Raw genomic sequence first — 17550 nt, 5'->3', positions numbered from 1 at the left:
ACCAGTACTGGTATGTCTTGAACGTTTGACCTTCTGACTCAGAGGCGTGTGCACTAGCGACGGAGACAGAAATCAGTCGAGGAAACTGGAGGGGAGAATAGAATCAAAATCTTGCCAGGAACTGCTGCAGACCCCCAACAGCGTGCTGCCCAGTGTGTGGTTCCCACCTCTATGCTGTTTCACCAGTTTTCCTGTATACCTGACAAGCCTGTCATTAGCTAGGAGGTGGTTCCTAATAAGATAGAAATTAATTTATTACAGCAATAAATAATGCCACATCTGGCAACCAGGAGGTGTTTTGAAATCATTACGGAACACACTGAGGTGTTTAAGAAGGAACATGCACCTTATTATTTAACCCTTTCTTGTCAACTGCCGACGCAGTTCCAGAGAACATAGCCACACTAGGGAAAGCCTAGAACCCATCTGTAATCTGAGCCAGGCAGTGGTGCTGCCAGGGGAGAGGGGTGGGGGCATAATGTGGGCAATTATTTGGGACCGCGTGCAGTGCCTCAATGTCTCTGAACCCTCCAGGTCCAGGTTAAGTGCTGATACGTAACGGCCTCGTACGGCAACTGCTCTGCCCAGGACCATAGGAAACCACAGAAGTTGGTGTGAACAGGCCAGACCATCATGGGACTCAACCTTCCATCCATGGAGTCCATTTGCACGACTCCCTGCTGCGGATAGGCTGCCAGCATCATCAAAGACCCCCCCCCCCCCCCCCCCCCCCCCAAAACCCGGTGATTCTCTCCTACAACCTCTTCCGTCAGGCAGAAGATACAAAAGCCTGAACACAGGCACCAACAGGTTCAGGGACAGCTTCGTCCCTGCCGTTATTAGACTGATGGACAGAACTTCAAATAATGCTGAGTTTGCTAGTGCTGATCTTGCCTTCCTGGGCAGTGTAACCTGTCTGCCTTACCCAGCCCAAGCATCTTCACCCTATGGTCTGTATGTCTTTGCTTATTCTGATCTGCCTATACTGCCCGTAAACAAAGCTTTTCACTGTATTTAGGTACACATGACAATGAGTGAAATGAAATCAAATCAAATCAGATAAGTTAAAGTTGGCTAATCTCCTGCTCATTATAACCATCCAACAACCACTTGCAAAGGAAGTCCTTGCATTTCTCTAGCGGCTTTCACCACCAGAGGATATACCCAGAGTGCTCCACAGCACTTTTCGGAATGAAAACAGAAAGCATTGGAGAAACTTAGCAGCAAGTGTGTGGAGAGAAACACAGTCAGTGCTTTCTGAAGCGTGATCACATCGAAATATAGGAGGGATGATAGCCAGCTCGCACACAGGAAGATCCCATGAAATGGTGTTGTTGAAGTACCAATGTGGACATCTTGTTGTGCACTGAGTTGTCACAGCATCTCAGACCCTGTGGACAGGGATAGTGGGTCACAGGGTGTGGAGGACAGGTGACTGGATGATTGGTGTGGATCAGTTGAGTGCCAACAGCACAGAGCTCAAACCCTCATTCTAGCCGGGGTGGATCCGAAGGAGCCCAGGCTCAGCTGTGGAACAGTGGCTTAGTGGTTAGCACTGCTGCCTCACCCCTCTAGGGGCCCAGGTTCGGTTCCACCCTTGGGTGACTGTTTGTGTGGAGTTTCCCCATGCTCCTGCATGGGTTTCCTCTGGGTGCTCTGATTTCCAAAGATGTGCAGCTTGGGTGGATTGGCCAGGAGAAATGGCGGTGGTATGTGTGGGGTGGGATGCTGTTCGGAGGGTCGGTGCAGACTTGATGGGCTGAATGGCCTCTTTCTGCACTGAGGTGATGCTATGGTTCACACCTCATTCAATCCCCAGAGGTTCCTGTCTGCAATACGGCTGCTGGTTGAGAGAAAGTAGCAGAGTGAGCACAGCATAGCAGCCGCGCTCTGCAAAGTCCCTTTTGCCCCGAGAGTGGGGGAAATGACCAAGGTTCCTGACAGTGTGAGAAAGAGTGGAAATCTGTCAGGTCTGTAGGTGGTGCTATCGTCAAGTGAATCTTTTGCAAAATCCTGTGTTGTGTGTCTACAGACCCAGAAACATCTACCATCCCAGCGAGAATGGAGCTTGGTGGGGGATGGGCTGTTAATTAACCAGTTAGAGATTATTTTAAAAAATAAGTCTGCAAAACGATCCCACGACCTGGATTACAGGCAAAGGCTTTTGCAAGAAATATACCTAAATAACATTTTGTGTGTAATTATAATGCTCTAATTGGACTCTGAGTCAGAGGACTGGGTTTAAATATATTGTTATAGATTCTATCTGTCCTCAATTCAACCTTTTCCCCCGTTTATGATTTGGAGATGCCGGTGTTGGACTGAGGTGTACAAAGTTAAAAATCACACAACACCAGGTTATAGTCCAACAGGTTTAATTGGAAGCACACTAGCTTTCCCCATTTAGTAACACTTCCTCACTTTTCAGAATCAGTCCAGGTTCTTCAACATTACCTTCACATCTTTCTGGTGTCTGCATTCTCACACTGATCCTTTACTGTGTATCAGGGTGCCCTGCATTGTCACATTATTTCCCTGTCCAATGCTTTGCCATTTGTGTTCAACTACTGTATTTTGCTATCCTAGTCCCACCATCTCCTGCCTCGTTAACACACTCACTCTCTCACCATTCCCCTGCCTCGTTAACACACTCACTCTCCCACCATTCCCCTGCATCGTTAACACACTCACTGTCTCACCATTCCTCCGCCTTGTTAACACACTCACTCTCTCACCATTCCCCGCCTCGTTAACACACTCACTCTCTCACCATTCCCCGCCTCGTTAACACACTCACTGTCTCACCATTCCTCCGCCTTGTTAACACACTCACTCTCTCACCATTCCCCGCCTCGTTAACACACTCACTGTCTCACCATTCCCCTGCCTCGTTAACACACTCACTGTATCACCATCTCCCTGCCTCGTTATCACACTCACTATATCACCATCTCCCTCCCTCATTAACACACTCACTGTCTCACCATTCCCCTTGCCTTGTTAACACACTCACTCCCCCACCATTCCCCTGCCTCGTTATCACACTCACTGTATCACCATCTCCCTGCCTCATTAACACACTCACTGCATCACCATCCCCCAGCCTCATTAACACACTCACTCTCTCACCATTCCCCATCTCGTTAACACACTCACCCTCTCACCATTCCCATGCCTCGTTAACACACTCACTGTCTCGCCATTCCCCTGCATCGTTAACACACTCACTGTCACACCATCTCCCTCCCTCATTAACACACTCACTCTCTCACCATCCCCCTCCCTGTTAACACACTCACTCTCTCACCAGCCCCCTACCTCGTTAACACACTCACTGTCTCACCATTCCCCTGCCTTATTAACACACTCACTCTCTCACCATCGCCATCCCTCGTTAACACACTCACTGTTTCACCATCACCCTGCCTCTTTAACACACTCACTATCTCACTGTTCCCCTCCCTAGTTAACACACTCAATGTCTCACCATCACCCTGCATCGTTAACACACTCACTGTTTCACCATTCCCCTGCCTCGTTAACACACTCACTGTCTCACCATTCCCCTACATCGTTATCACACTCACTCTCTCACCATTCCCCTGCCTCGTTAACACACTCACTGTCTCACCATTCCCCTACATCGTTAACACACTCACTCTCTCACCATTCCCCTGCCTCATTAACACACTCACTGTCTCACCATTCCCCTACATCGTTAACACACTCACTCTCTCACCATTCCCCTACATCGTTATCACACTCACTCTCTCACCATTCCCCTGCCTCGTTAACACACTCACTGTCTCTCCATCTTCTGTGTTGCTTCCCTGCTCCCCTTCACCATTAGTTTTGGAATCACTGCTGCTGGTAATTCTCATTAACGACCTTGGGAGCCAGTGCACAACATCTGAGTTCACAGATTCAACCAAATGTTTCTGGTTGGTCAATACTGAAAAAGTGACTGCAACAAATTACAAGAGGCCATTAACTCACAGTCCGTCATCTTGTCAAATGAAAATCAACATTGGTAAAGGTGAAGTCGTAGATTCTGTTTGGGGGAATCGGGAGCTCACTCACCTGTAGGTGCAAATCCAGGTATAAAAACGAAGGGGCATCACAATATTAATATGTGATGTCACAGCAAGGTCATAAAATAAAATCAAATACAAGATTTTAGGTCTCAAGGGATTGAATGGAAAACAAAGATTTTGCTAAATCTGTCTCAAACCTCACACCACACTTAGTACACAGTCTCAGTGCCATATTATGAGAAGGATATAGAGAGACTGGAGAGGGTTCAGAGACAATTTCCAAGGGTCACCCATGAGTGGGTACACATCTCAGGAATGATTTTTTACGCCAGGGTCTCTTTTCTCTTGAGAAACAATTGTGGAAGTATTGACCTAAGGGCTTTAAAATGTTTTGATGGATTGGATAAGGAAGCAGTGAATATCAGTTAGTGCATTGAGTTATGGAGCTGGGATGTCATCTTGCGGCTGTGCCGGATATTGGTTAGGCCACTTTTGGAATATTGCATTCAGTTCTGGTCTCCCTGCTATAGGAAGGATAATTGTTATACTTGAAATGGGATTTTCAGAAATGATTCACAAGGATGTTGCCAGGGTTGGAGGGTTTGAGCTATAGGGAGAGGGTGAATAGGCTGAGGCTGTTTTCCCTGGAGTGTTGGAGGCTGAGGGGTGACCTTAAATTAATTTAGGCTATCTGGTCAGCATGGCCGAGTTGGACTGAAGGGTCTGTTTCCATGGTGCACATGTCTATAACTCTATGACCCTAAGTTAACAGTGAACTGCCTTCTTAAGTGACCTGCTAAGCCATTTCAGAGGACCATTCATTTGCTGTGTTTCTGTCGTCATATGTAGGATATGGGCCAACTGCTGGAAAATGGGACTAGATTAATTTAGCATATCTGGTCAGCATGGAGGGGTTTAACCGAAGAACTTGTTTCCATACTATGCACCTCTATGACTCTATAACCTGAGCCATCAATGTCAGACGTTCACCAAAAAGAATCCAGTAGGAAATTCAAAAGAAGTATCTTTACCATAAAGCAAGTGAGGAACTTAAAACTATCATCAGTTGTAAAAACTGATTTGGTTCACTCCTGGCCCTTTAGGGAGGCAAAATCTGCAGTGGCACCACATTCACAACAACGTGTTTGACTTGTAACTGTCCTCTGAAATGGACAAGCAAGAAATTCAGTGGGTCAATAATGTGGCTTATCACCACTTTCTCAAATGCAATTATGAACAGGTATCAAACCTATAACAGGTATCAAACCTATACCATAATCTCATGAAAAGAGATGAGGAACCACAAAGACTGGTTGAAGCAGATAACACAGATACCTTTAATGTTCCAGCCCCACTCAAATTCAACTTTGCGATTGGTCCCATACCTCGATGCACTCGTTGAGGAATCTGTTGGTTCTCCCCTCCTCTCCACCAAAAGGTCTATCTCCATCAGTGAGTAAACCTGATTGCATTCATAAATCTCCCTACACTATTAAATTAGCCTTATCAGTCATTTTGTAAATAGGGCCCTAATCATTTGCTCATCTTGATAGTTTGAAGCAAATCACTGCTATTCTACAGGACAATAATCAGATCATTGTTCATCGTGAGTCACGCAAACTCTGAAATGTACCCAAGGCCACTAGTTTTGAACAGCGTCTGTCCTCCCTCAGCTTACCCGAGAAAGGCAAATTATGTCTATAATTTGAATAGTAGGTTCTGTAAACCATTTTACTGCTACTATGTACTGGTGAGGAAATTATATTTCCAGCTAACGAGGTGATGCTGCCAATCCCTCCTGGGGCAGCACAGTGGCTCAGTGGTTAGCACTGCTGCCTCGCAGCGCCAGAGACCTGGGTTCAATTCCTACCTCGGGCAACCGTCTGTGTGGCGTTTGAATGTTCTCCCCATGTCTGTGTGGGTTTCCTCCCACAGTCCAAAGATGTGCAGCTCAGGTGAATTGCCCATAGTGTTAGGTGGATTAGTCAGGGGTAAATATAGGGTGGGTGGGTTTCTCTTCGGAGGGTCGGTGTTGACTTGTTGGGCCAAGGGCCTGTTTCCACACTGTAAGGAATCTAATTAGCCACACAACAGAGCAATGCTGCGGAAGTGCCTGTGTGATATCAGTTACTCAGGCTGCTTGTCCTAGCAATCGGATGATCTAAATGAACAGTATCTTCCTTTGGTTGTTAGTAATAGGCAGAGTATGGTCAGGAAGGTGGTTAGATTAGATTACTTACAGTATGGAAACAGGCCCTTCGGCCCAACAAGTCCACACCGACCCGCTGAAGCGCAACCCACCCATACCCCTACATTTATCCCTTACCTAACACTACGGGCAATTTTAGCACGGCCAATTCACCTGACCCCCACATCTTTGGATTGTGGGAGGAAACCGGAGCACCCGGAGGAAACCCACACAGACACGGGGAGAACGTGCAAACTCCACACAGTCAGTCGCCTGAGGCGGGAATTGAACCCGGGTCTCTAGCGCTGTGAGGCAGCAGTGCTAACCACTGTGCCACCGTGCCGCCCAAAGGCGTTGAGGATGGCTGTGGGTGTGGGATAAGAAAGAATCACATCATGATGCAGCCTGGGTCTATGAAAGGCAGGCCATGTTTGAGCTAGTTTACCACAATTCTATGAGGACCGTAGACAATGGGGAACCGGTGGATGTGGTGCATCTGGATTTCCAGAAGGCATTGAACCAAGTGCCTTGCAAAAAGCTACTGGATGAGATAACAGTAATGTATTAGCACGGATCGAGAATTGGTGAGCTAACAGAAAGTGAAGTGTAGGGATAAATGGGTATTTTCCTGGTTGGTAATCAGTGGTTAGTGGTGTGCCTCAGGGATCAGTGCTGTTTACAATTCACATCGATGATTTGGAGTTGGGGACCAAGTGTAACGTGTCAAAGTTTGCAGACGACACTAAGATAAGTGTTAGAGCAAAGTGTGCAGAGGGCACTGAAAGCCTGCAGAGAGATAGAGACAGGTTAAGTGTGTGGGCAGGGGTCTGGCAGACAGTGTACAATGTTGGTAAGTGTGAAGCCATCCATTTTGGTTAGAATAACATCAAAATAGACTATTATTTAAAACTTGCAGGAGCTGCTGAGCAGAGGGACCTTGGTGTCCTTGTGCATGAATCACAAAAGGTTGGTTTGCAGATGCAGCAGGTAATTAAGAAGGCAAATGGAATATGGTGTTTCATTGCTGGAGGGATTGAGTTTAAAAGCAGGGAGGTTATGTTGCTGCTGTGTTGGGTGTGTTGCTGCTGTGTAGGGTGCTGGTAAGGCCACACCTGGAGAACTGTATACAGTTCTGGTCTCCTTCCTTGCGAAAGGATGTCCTGGCACTGGAGGGGGTGCAGAGGAGGTTCACCAGGTTGATTCCGGAGTTGAGAGGGTTGGCTTGTGAGGAAGACAGGTTGAGTAGACTGTGACTGTAGTCATTGGAATTTAGAAGGATAAGTAGGGATCTTGTAGAAACATATAAAATTCTGAAGGGAATCGTGAAGATAGAAGCAGGGTGGTTGTTTACACTGGCGGGTGAAACTAGACCAAGGGGGTGTAGCCTCAGAATAAGGGGGAACAGGTTTAGGACTAAGTTAAGGAGGAACCTCTTCACCCAGAGGGTTGTGAATCTGTGGAATTCCCTGCCCAGTGAAGCACTTGAGACTACCACATTTAAGGCAAAGATAGATAGATGTTTGAACAGTAAAGGAATTAAGGGTTACGGTGAGTGGGCGGGTAAGTGGAGCTGTGTCCACAAAAAGATCAGCCATGATCTGATTGGATGGCGGAACAGGCTCAAGGGACCAAATGGCCGACTCCGCCTATATTTTAGATTCTTATCACATCAGAATGTCATGGCCCATTGCAAGTGAGTTGGAATAGGTAGTCTTCAGCTGAGGTCCAGAAACCCAAACTGCTTGGGAAATGAGCAGGAAAAGTAGCAGGAGTAGCTGTTCCCTTATGACCTCCTGTCCACAAGAGACCTGAGCTCAGTTACCCCATTCCTTACACCATTCACTCCCTCTGCCACAAATGAATCACTCTACGGTTTTTGGAATACTTGGACAGCAGTGCAATGACCACTTTCAGTCTTGGCTGTATTAATCAGAGGCTCCAGAACTCTGTAGAACCCAGTGTAGGGAGTTCAAGCAAACACCAGATTATTGGTTGCTCACATTGCTGTTTCTGGGAGTTTGCTACCTCAGTTTGACTCTTCTCAAGATGACTGTTACCAAATTTACTTTACAACTGTGACTTCGATTGGCTATAAAGAACTTTGGGACAAGTGTTGGTCACAAAGCCATGATAAAAGCAAATTTGGCTTTTTAAACAGTGTGAAAACATTTTAGAACAAATTCCCAAAAGATATTGAAATCAATAAGGTTGGGTGCACTATCTGTTGGACCACAGTCTGTTCTAAGAGCATGTGGTCATGTACAGGAACCTAAAAGACCAGCGATGGTGCTAGCAATATGTTAATGACTGTGAGCTACTTCAGCCTTCAGGGTTCACCAGTTATTTGCTTCACTTCCTTCCAATGACACAGATACAAGAAGTGACTGGGCAAGACCAGCTCAACTGGATTGAGGATTTGGATTAGAGTTAGGGTTAGTGTTTCTGGTTTATGCTTAGGATTTAGATTAGTTACAGTGAGGAAACAGGCCCTTCGGCCCAACAAGTCCACACCGATCCTCCGAAGAGCAACCCACCCAGACCCATTCCCCTATATTTACCCCTTTACCTAACACTACGGGCAATTTATCATGGTCAATTCACCTAACTGCACATCTTTGTGACTGTGGGAGGAAACTGGAGCAAACCCACGCAGACACAGGGAGAATGTGTTAGGATTGGAGTTACTATTTGAGTTAAGGTTTAGCATTACTGTTAGGTGTAGGGTTAATGTTAGGTTAGGGTTTAGGGATAGGATTAGGGCTAGAGTTTGGGTTAGTGTTAGCGTTAGAGTTCAGGATTAGAGTTCCGTTAGGATTAGGATTAAAAGTAGGGCAAGGATTAGGGTTACAGTAAGGGATAGGGTCAGAGCTATGTCGGGTTAGGGTTAGGGTGAGCATTATGTTGGATTAGGGTTAGGGTTAGGGTTAGGGTTAGTATTAGGGTTAGGGTTAGTATTAGGGTTAGGGTTAGGGTTAGCGTTATGGTTATGTTGGGTTAGTGTGAGGGTTAGGAGTATGATGGATATGATGAGGTTTAGGTACAGAGTTAGGGTTAGGGGTACATTGGCTAGGGCTAGGGTTAGTGTTAGGGTTAGAGAAGTTGTATGTTGGATGAGGGTTAGGGTTAGGGTTTGTGTTAGGTTTAGGCTTAGTGTTAGGTTTGTGTTGGGTAGGTTAGGGCTAGAGTTAGGGTTAGAGTTGGGTTATGTTGGGTAGGGTTATGGCTAGAGATAGGGTTAGGGTTAGGGGTCTACTGTTAGGGTTAGGGTTAGGAGTATGTTGTGTAAATGTTAGAGTTAGAGTTAGGGGTCTACTGCTAGGATTAGGGTTAGGTTCTGGGGTATGTTGGGTAGGGTTAGGATTTACTGTTAGGAGTAGGGTTTTGGTTAGGGGTTGGGTCTGGTGGTTAGGGTTAGGGCTATGGTTACGGTCAGGTTTAAGGTTAGGGTTAGAGTTAGGTGTATGTTGTGTAAATGTAATGGGGTTAGGGCTAGGCCTAGGGTTATGAATGTGTTGCGTTAAGTTCAGTGTTAGGATTAGGGTTTGGGGTACGTTGGATAGGGTTAGGGTTAGGGGTATGTTGGGCTAGGGTTAGTGTTAGGGTTAGGGCTAAGTTTAGGGTTAGGGTTTGGGTTAAAGGTATGTTGTGTTAGGGTTAGGGTAATGTTTAGATGTACGTTGGTTAGGATTATGGTTAGGGTAAAGTTAGTAGTATGTTGGTTAAGTTTAGGGTGATGGTTAGGGTTAGGGTTAAGTTGGGTTCAGGTCAGGGTTAGGGTTAGGGTTGGGGTATATTGGGCATGGTTAGGGTTATTGTTAGGGTTTGGGTTAGGGTTTGCGGTATGTTGGGTAGGGTTCGGTTATGGTTAGGGTTAGGTTTTAAGGTTAGGGTTTGGGTAAAAGGTATGTTGTGTTATGGTTAGGGTAATGTTTAAGTGTATGTTGGGTCGGATTGTGGTTAGAGTAAAGTTCGTAGTATGTTGGTAAGGTTTAGGGTGATGGTTAGGGTTAGGGTTAAGTTGGGTTCAGGTTAGGGTTAGGTTTAGGGTTGGGGTATATTGGGTATGGTTAGGGTTATTGTTATGGTTAGGGTTAGAGTTTGCGGTATGTTGGGTAGGGTTCGGTTATGGTTATGGTTATGATTAGGGTTAGATTTAGGGTATGTTGGGTTAGGATTAGGTTGAGGGTTAGCGTTAGGGTTAGGGGTATGTTGGGTAAATGTAAGTTCCTATACTTTGGTGTAGAGAAAGACACTGTCAAGATTCAGAAAAGGGGCCAAGTGAGAATGAAAAGGGTTTGATTTCCAGGGTCACTTAAACACTGGAGCACGAAATAAAAATCACAAACCTCTGTCCTGACAATTGGTCATTGATCCTGAAACAATAACTCTGACCTCTCTCCGCAGCTGCTGCCGGACCTGCTGAACTTTTCCAGCAATTTCTGATTTTGTTTCTGATTCCCAGAAATCGCAGTTCTTTCTGTTTTTGTGTTTTGATCAGAAACCTCTGATAAATTATATTGCTTCTGACGAGGAAGCTGGAATAGGATGTGGAAAACGTTCTCAGATTAGACAGACCTTTGGTCCGAACCTCTCTTACGTGATGATTTAATTATGGATGCTGGTTATACTGACTGACCTTATGGGGGGTGTGTGGTGTACGCATCAGAATAATAACACAACTTAAAAGTTTCAATAACTGGGACAATCTTAAATTGGGTGTCATTCCCCTGAGCAGCGGTGACTGAGGAGTGATCTGATTGAGATGTTCAGAATGCTGAAAGGTTTCGGTTGAGTGGATGATGTTTAATCCTTTTCTTCAAGAGTGGGAGAATAATTACCTTATGATTAGACATAAGGCATACAGGAATGAAGAAAGAAAATATCTTTGCTATTGCTTTCGGAGCCAGATACTCCAGTGAGCCAAGGACAAGGAAGAAATCACATGAAGAACCTACAGTCTGGCACAGGTTAGGGGTGGCCCATTGGTTAGAGCTGCTGCCTCATAGCACCAGGGAGCCCTGGTTCCATTCCAGTCTCCGGGTGGCTATGTGCATGCAGTTTACACTTTTTCCCTGCCTAACTGTGGTTTTCCTCCTGTGGTTCAAAGACTATTTTTTTATCCATCTATGGGATGAGGGCATCACTGGCAACACCAGTATTTATTGTTCACCCTGGAGGGCAGTTAAGAGTCAACCACATTGCTGTGGGTCTGGAGTCACATGTAGGCCAGACCAGGTAAGGATGGCAGCTTCCTTCCCATGAATCAGATGGGTTTTACCAACGATTGACAATTAGACTCTTAATTCCAGATTTTTATTGAATGTAAATGCCACCATCTGCCATGGTAGGATTTGAACCCAGGTCTCTGGCATATTACCAGGCTCTTGGGATTAGCAGGCCAGCGATGATACCACTAAGCCATCCTCCTCTAAAGTTGGACAGGTTAGTTTGAATGGCCATGCTGAATTGTCCATAGTCCCCAGGGATTTGCTGGCTAGGATGAGGGAAATGCAGGGTTCCAGGGGTGGGTCAGTGTGGGTGGGATGCACTTAGAAATGGCGGTGTGGACTCCCTGGGCTGAGTGGCCTGCTCCCACACTGTGGGGATTCCAAATGCGTCATTGACAGGTTCCCTACACAGTTACCTCGAACTGCAAGGTGCAGTCTGTGCTGTGAAATCAATCTGTGTTAGATTTGCAATCCACTATGTGACTGGCCAACGACACAAGACGTATGACCAGTGAGCAGGCACATTCTCTGAGGAAGGTGGAAGTCCGGAACTCCCTCTGCTCTGAAAGGCCGTGAACGCTGGACCTCAGGTCATGGCAATGAAGGGACTGTTCCTTGGAGGAGCCTGGAACTGTTCAGTTATCAGCCAGATTGTCAAACCAGCTGAGGAAGAAATGTTTACAGAGATGAAAATCACTCAACATTTACGTTCAGGAAATGTCAGGGCCATGGAGGTTGCGGGGGGGGTTGGGAGGCAGTGGTGGAGTGAGGGGGTGGTTGATGGGGGTGTGGTGGAGTTGGGGGAGGTGAGGGGATGCATCATGAGGCAGTTAGACTTCACAGAGCAGTCACTATCGCTGGCTGTTTTGTAATAGTGTGCATGCCCACAGCTGTGCTGCATGAGGGCTGCTGTTTCTCATTTGCGTTTAAGCGTGCTGTCAGAACAGCCTTTATCCGGGATTGTTTTACGAGCTGAGAGGTTACGGTGCGTCCTAAATATTGAGAGTTTAAAATTGGAAAATAATCAAAAGAGAGGCGAGACCTCACGGAAAGTGCAAAGCCTTGCTTGTGTAATAGCTATGCTTTACATTGAATGTGACCGGGTTACTTAAGTGGCCTCACGACTCTTTATCCACGTGGTGTTGGGATGTAGATTGCTGGGATGTTAGCACTGACACATTACATGGCACTTGGGGGTTCATTGACACTTAATGAAACTTTTACAATTCAAGTTGACTTGTTTTAATTTTCTCTCTCCCTGAGCCTTGCCAAGTGCCTAGTGGTGTTGTTGCTGTTCTGTTAATCCAGGGGACCCAGGTCATGTTCTGAGGACCTTGGTTCAAATCCCACTACGGCTAGTTGCGGGATTTTTTAATTCAACAAAAAAAAAGCTGTAATTAAGGGGTCTAATAATTACCATGAATCCATTGTCGATTGTTGGAAAAACCCACCAGGAGAAGGAATGTGGTTGACTCTCAGTTGCTGTCTGGAATGGGCAATAAGTACTGGCCGAGCCAGCGATGCCCTCGTCCCATGAATAAATGCGTGGAGTGTGGCTGAGGATGGAAGGAGAGAGTAAGAGGTGTTTGGATAACTACATAAATGGGAAATGTTTGGTGGATTATGGGGCCAGGAGCAGGCAGATAGGACCGGTTTAGTTTAGGATTATGTTCGGCATCGTCTGGTTAGTTGGAAAGGTCTGTTTCTGTGCTGTATGACTCTATGATCCATCTTCAGCACTAGGCAGACAGCTGGGGAATGAGATCCAATTCATGTGCATCACCCCATTGCTACAAGGAGGATGGAAAGGCAAGTTGATGACTCTTGTCCCTACCATCCATCTTGCAGACTACTCCACCCCACCACCTTCTCTTGACTCTCCTCACCCCTTGTCCTGCACCTCCCCTCCCCCACAGTAGTCCTTCGGGAGCAGAAAGGGAGGGCCCTTTGACCACCCCTTTCCCCAATCCGAACCATAATCACGTACTGCATCACCACCCACTGCACCCAACGGGATATCTAATCGGGCTGTTCAAAATCACTGCTGTTTGTCAGAGTGGCCAAGATGATGTTCCTTCAGTGTAACAGGGACACAGTCCTAGAACCCCCTCCCTACAGCAGGTGGAACTGCAGCAGCTCACCACCACCCTCTCAAGGGGCAACTAGGGACAGGCAGTAAATGCTGGTCATTAGCCAGAGTCGCCCATGTCCTGTGAATTAATTAAACAAAAAAACAGAGAGCACCAATTGAAGGTCATTGGGAAAGAAGAGTTAAGAAGTATCAGGGATAATACGAGGCATGAGGAAACACTGGAAACTTTCTCTGACTCACTCAATCAATTGAAGCAAGTTCAGACAATCACGTCAATCAACACTAACAGTTTCTCCATTGACTTTCTGTGCAATAGGATCTCTGCTCCAGCCAAGTTCTGGTCTAGTTGTATGTAAAAGGCATTCAGAGGCCATCTTGCACTGCTTTAAATTGGTCCATCTTAGTCTCCACGCAGGAGTCTGACATTTGATTGAAGTTAAGACTCTGTAAATGTCAGGTTTTATATGAAACAGTGGCTATATGGATAAGCACTGTTACTATTAAACTCAGTCATTGCCAAATACTGGCAGTGAGGCCAGTAATCAGTGCTAGCAACACTCAGCACTCTCAATGGAAAGACGTGCATTTCCATAGCGGCCTTCCTGACCTCAGACCATCACAGTGCACTTAACACAAGCTTTGCTGAAATCTGCTAGCTATTGCAATTGAGGAAAAGCAACAGAAGCAACCTCTGCACAGCAAGATCCCACAAGCACCACCCTTATCCATTTCGACCATTCTCTAATTTAGCAATGCTGCCTGTCGCTGAAATACGTGGCCCCAGAATATCGAGGAAAACATCCCCTTCACTCTTTGTCAGATTAGTGTCATGAAATCTTTTGCATTCACTCGAGAGAGCACAGACTCACAGGGATTTATGACCAGAAACAAATCCTTTGGTCCAATTCGTCCATGCTGACCAGTATCCTAAATTAATCTAGTCTCATTTTCCAGCACTTGGCCCATATCCCTCTAAACCCTTCCTATTCATATGCCCATCCAGATGCCTTTTAAATTGTGTCATCTTACCAGCCTCCACCATTTCCTCTGGCAGCTTATTCCATACACGCACCACCGTCTGCATGAAAATGTTGCCCCTAAAGTCCATTTTAACTCTTGCCCCTCTCACCTTAAAACTATGCCCTCTAGATTTGGATTCCCCTACCCTGGGGAAAAGACCTTGGCTATGCGCCCTATTCATGTTCCCCCATGATTTAATAAACCTCTGTAAGGTTACCCCTTAGCTGAACATGTCCTTTTTAAGGCACCATGTGTAAAAGGCCATTTTAGCTCTAGGTCCCACAGTTTACACCACCTCAGTGCAGTCTCAATAATACAATGCAGGGTTAACCTCAACAGGGATTCAAACCCACAGCTTACAGACTCAGAGGCAAGAGTGGTACACACTGATGCAGGTCTGAACAAGAGGACATCAGATTTCGACAGTGCCGTGAACCTGAGTCTAACTTCATCGCCCAAGCAGATAAATCTTTAGTCAGGTGATTTTTGGTGAATTGTATTCAATTCAAGGCATCTTATTTTAGGAAGGATTTAACAGCCCTGGAGCGAGTGCACAAAGAGATTTACTAGAATGATAACAAGAACGAGGAATTTTAGAATTAGGGAAAGATGAGAGAAATTGGGTTTATCCGGCTTACAGCAGGTGATCTTACTGAGGTGTTCAAACTTATGAAACGTTTTGGCTGGGTTAATAAGTACATTCTGTTTCCATGCGTTGGTATGACAGTAACTACGGGTCAGAACATGGGGATAGTCAGCAAGAGAGCTAGGAATGAGATGAGGGGAAAATTCTTTACTAAGAGAGTTGTTTGCATTTGGAATGTGCTGATGAAAGACTCCTGGCTGAAACGTCGATTTTCCTGCTCCTCGGATGCTGCCTGACCTGCTGTGCTTTTCCAGCACCACTCTAATCTGGACTCTAATCTCCAGCATCTGCAATACTCACTTCTGCCCTTTGGACTGTGCTGCCTGGTAGAGGCAGATTCCATTGGAGGTTTCAAAGAGTGCTGGATATGGCTTTAGAGGGCTGAAGAGATAGGGCATGGAGAGTCAGACTCACTGGGTAGGTCTTTCAGGAGTCAGAACTGACACGATGGTTCAAATGGCCTCCTTCTGTCCTGTAAGTTCCATGATTCTATTATCCTCACCCCTCATTCAGTGACCATTAATTTCAATCTATTACTTTAGAATCGCTTGGGTTGTAATTCAGCTGTGATAGGTCTGAAACTTCAAAATGTTTGTTATGCAATCATTTTAAAATCTCTCCTTGCTGCTTTAATTGAAATGAAGCTTTCTTGGACAAAATAGCCACTTTTCTTGTTTCTCTGTACTGAACACATGGTACAGCCCCAGTGGCCTAATGGATAAGGCACTGGCCTCTAGAGCCAGTGATTGTGGGTTCAAGTCCCACCTGGGGTGCTGTAGGTGACTGTGGGGAATTGAGTGCGAACTGCTTGCTGCCCCCTTATCTGAGGGGAGGTGGTAGTTGTGCCCTGGTGCCAGGAACTCTGTGAATGCAACGTGACTCCCAATCTGCATAGTGGAGGGTTTGAGCTCAGTTTTGAAAAAAAATCTGGAATTAAGAATCAACTGATGACTGTGAAATCATTGTTGAATGTTGAAAAATCTGCCTGATTCACTAAATGTCATTAAGGGAAGGAAATCTACCATCCCCAGCTGGTCTGGCCTACATGTGACTCCAGACCCACAGCTGCCTCGGTGACCAACAGCTACTGTCTGTATTGTATGCCCTGGACATAAAGGCAAGACAAATCTAACCCGAACAATTAGCGCCCCATGGAAGATGACATAATTGACCAGACAAATCAACCTGATGAAGGTCTTTTTCCCGAAACGTTGTTTCTCATGCTCCTCGGATGCTGCCTGACCTGCTGTGCTTTTCCAGCACCACTCTAATCTTGACTCTAATCTCCAGCATCTGCAGTCCTCACTTTTGCCCTTTGCACTGTGCTGCCTGGTAGAGGCAGATTCCATTGGAGGTTTCAAAGCGATCTGGATATATATTTGAAAGGGATGGATACTGGGGGCTGCAGAGATAGGGCTAGGAGATTCGGTCTCACTGGGTAGGTCATTCAGTAGTCAGAACAGACACGATGGTTCAAATGGCCTCCTTGTGTCCTGTAAAGTTCTATGATTGTATTGTCCTCACCCCTCATCCAGTGTCCATTCCTTTCAATCTATAACTTTAGAATCGCTTGGGTTGTAATACGGCTGTGATAGGTTGAAACTTCAAAATGTTTGCAACGCAATGATTTAAAAATCCCTCCATTGTTGCTTTAATTGAAATGAAGCTTTCTTTGGACAAAATATCAAATTTCTTGTCTCCCTGCACACGTGGTGACGCACAGCCCCAGTGGCCTAATGGATAAGGCATTGGCCTCCGGAGCCAGGGATTGTGGGTTCAAGTCCCACCTGGGGTGCTGTAGGTTCGTGTTGGCCGTCGAGCATCAACGGGTTGTGCTGTCCCGCTTTAGGTCGAGTTTATGATGTGATCTGCCAAGCAAATGGTTCAGGGTCGATCGTGGAGTTTGTGTTCAGTTTTTTTAAAAATCTGGAATTCAGAATAGACTGATGACTTCAAAATCGTTGATTGTTGAAAGATCAGCCTGATTCACTAAATGCCATTAAGGGAAGGAAATCTACCATCCCCAGCTGGTCTGGCCTACACGTGACTCCAGACCCACAGCTGCCTGGGTGACCCACAGCTGCTGTCTGAATTGTATGTCCTGGACATAAAAGCCAAGACAAATCTAACCCCAACAATTAGCGCCCCATGGAAGATGACATAATTGACCAGACAAATCAACCTGATGAAGGGCTTTTTCCCTAAACGTCAATTTTCCTGCTCCTCGGATGCTGCCTGACCTGCTGTGCTTTTCCAGCACCACTCTAATCTTGACTCTAATCTCCAGCATCTGCAGTCCTCACTTCCCCCCTTTGGACTGTGCTGCCTGGTAGAGGCAGATT

At 46.0% G+C, this 17550-nt stretch overlaps 1 non-coding gene across 1 annotated transcript; it reads left to right on the top strand.

Annotated features, from left to right (window-relative positions):
- Nucleotides 1-16930: 16930 nt before the first annotated feature.
- Nucleotides 16931-17003, top strand: trnar-ccg (transfer RNA arginine (anticodon CCG)). The gene has a single exon. It is a non-coding gene; the product is annotated as a tRNA-Arg (tRNA).
- The last annotated feature ends 547 nt before the right edge of the window (nucleotides 17004-17550 follow it).

This window comes from Hemiscyllium ocellatum, chromosome 3 (genome assembly GCF_020745735.1).
Source record: "Hemiscyllium ocellatum isolate sHemOce1 chromosome 3, sHemOce1.pat.X.cur, whole genome shotgun sequence".
NCBI classification, from domain to species: Eukaryota; Metazoa; Chordata; class Chondrichthyes; order Orectolobiformes; family Hemiscylliidae; genus Hemiscyllium; species Hemiscyllium ocellatum.
The sequence above is the reverse complement of the archived record's forward strand: the minus strand, read 5'-3'. Positions and strand labels throughout refer to the sequence as shown.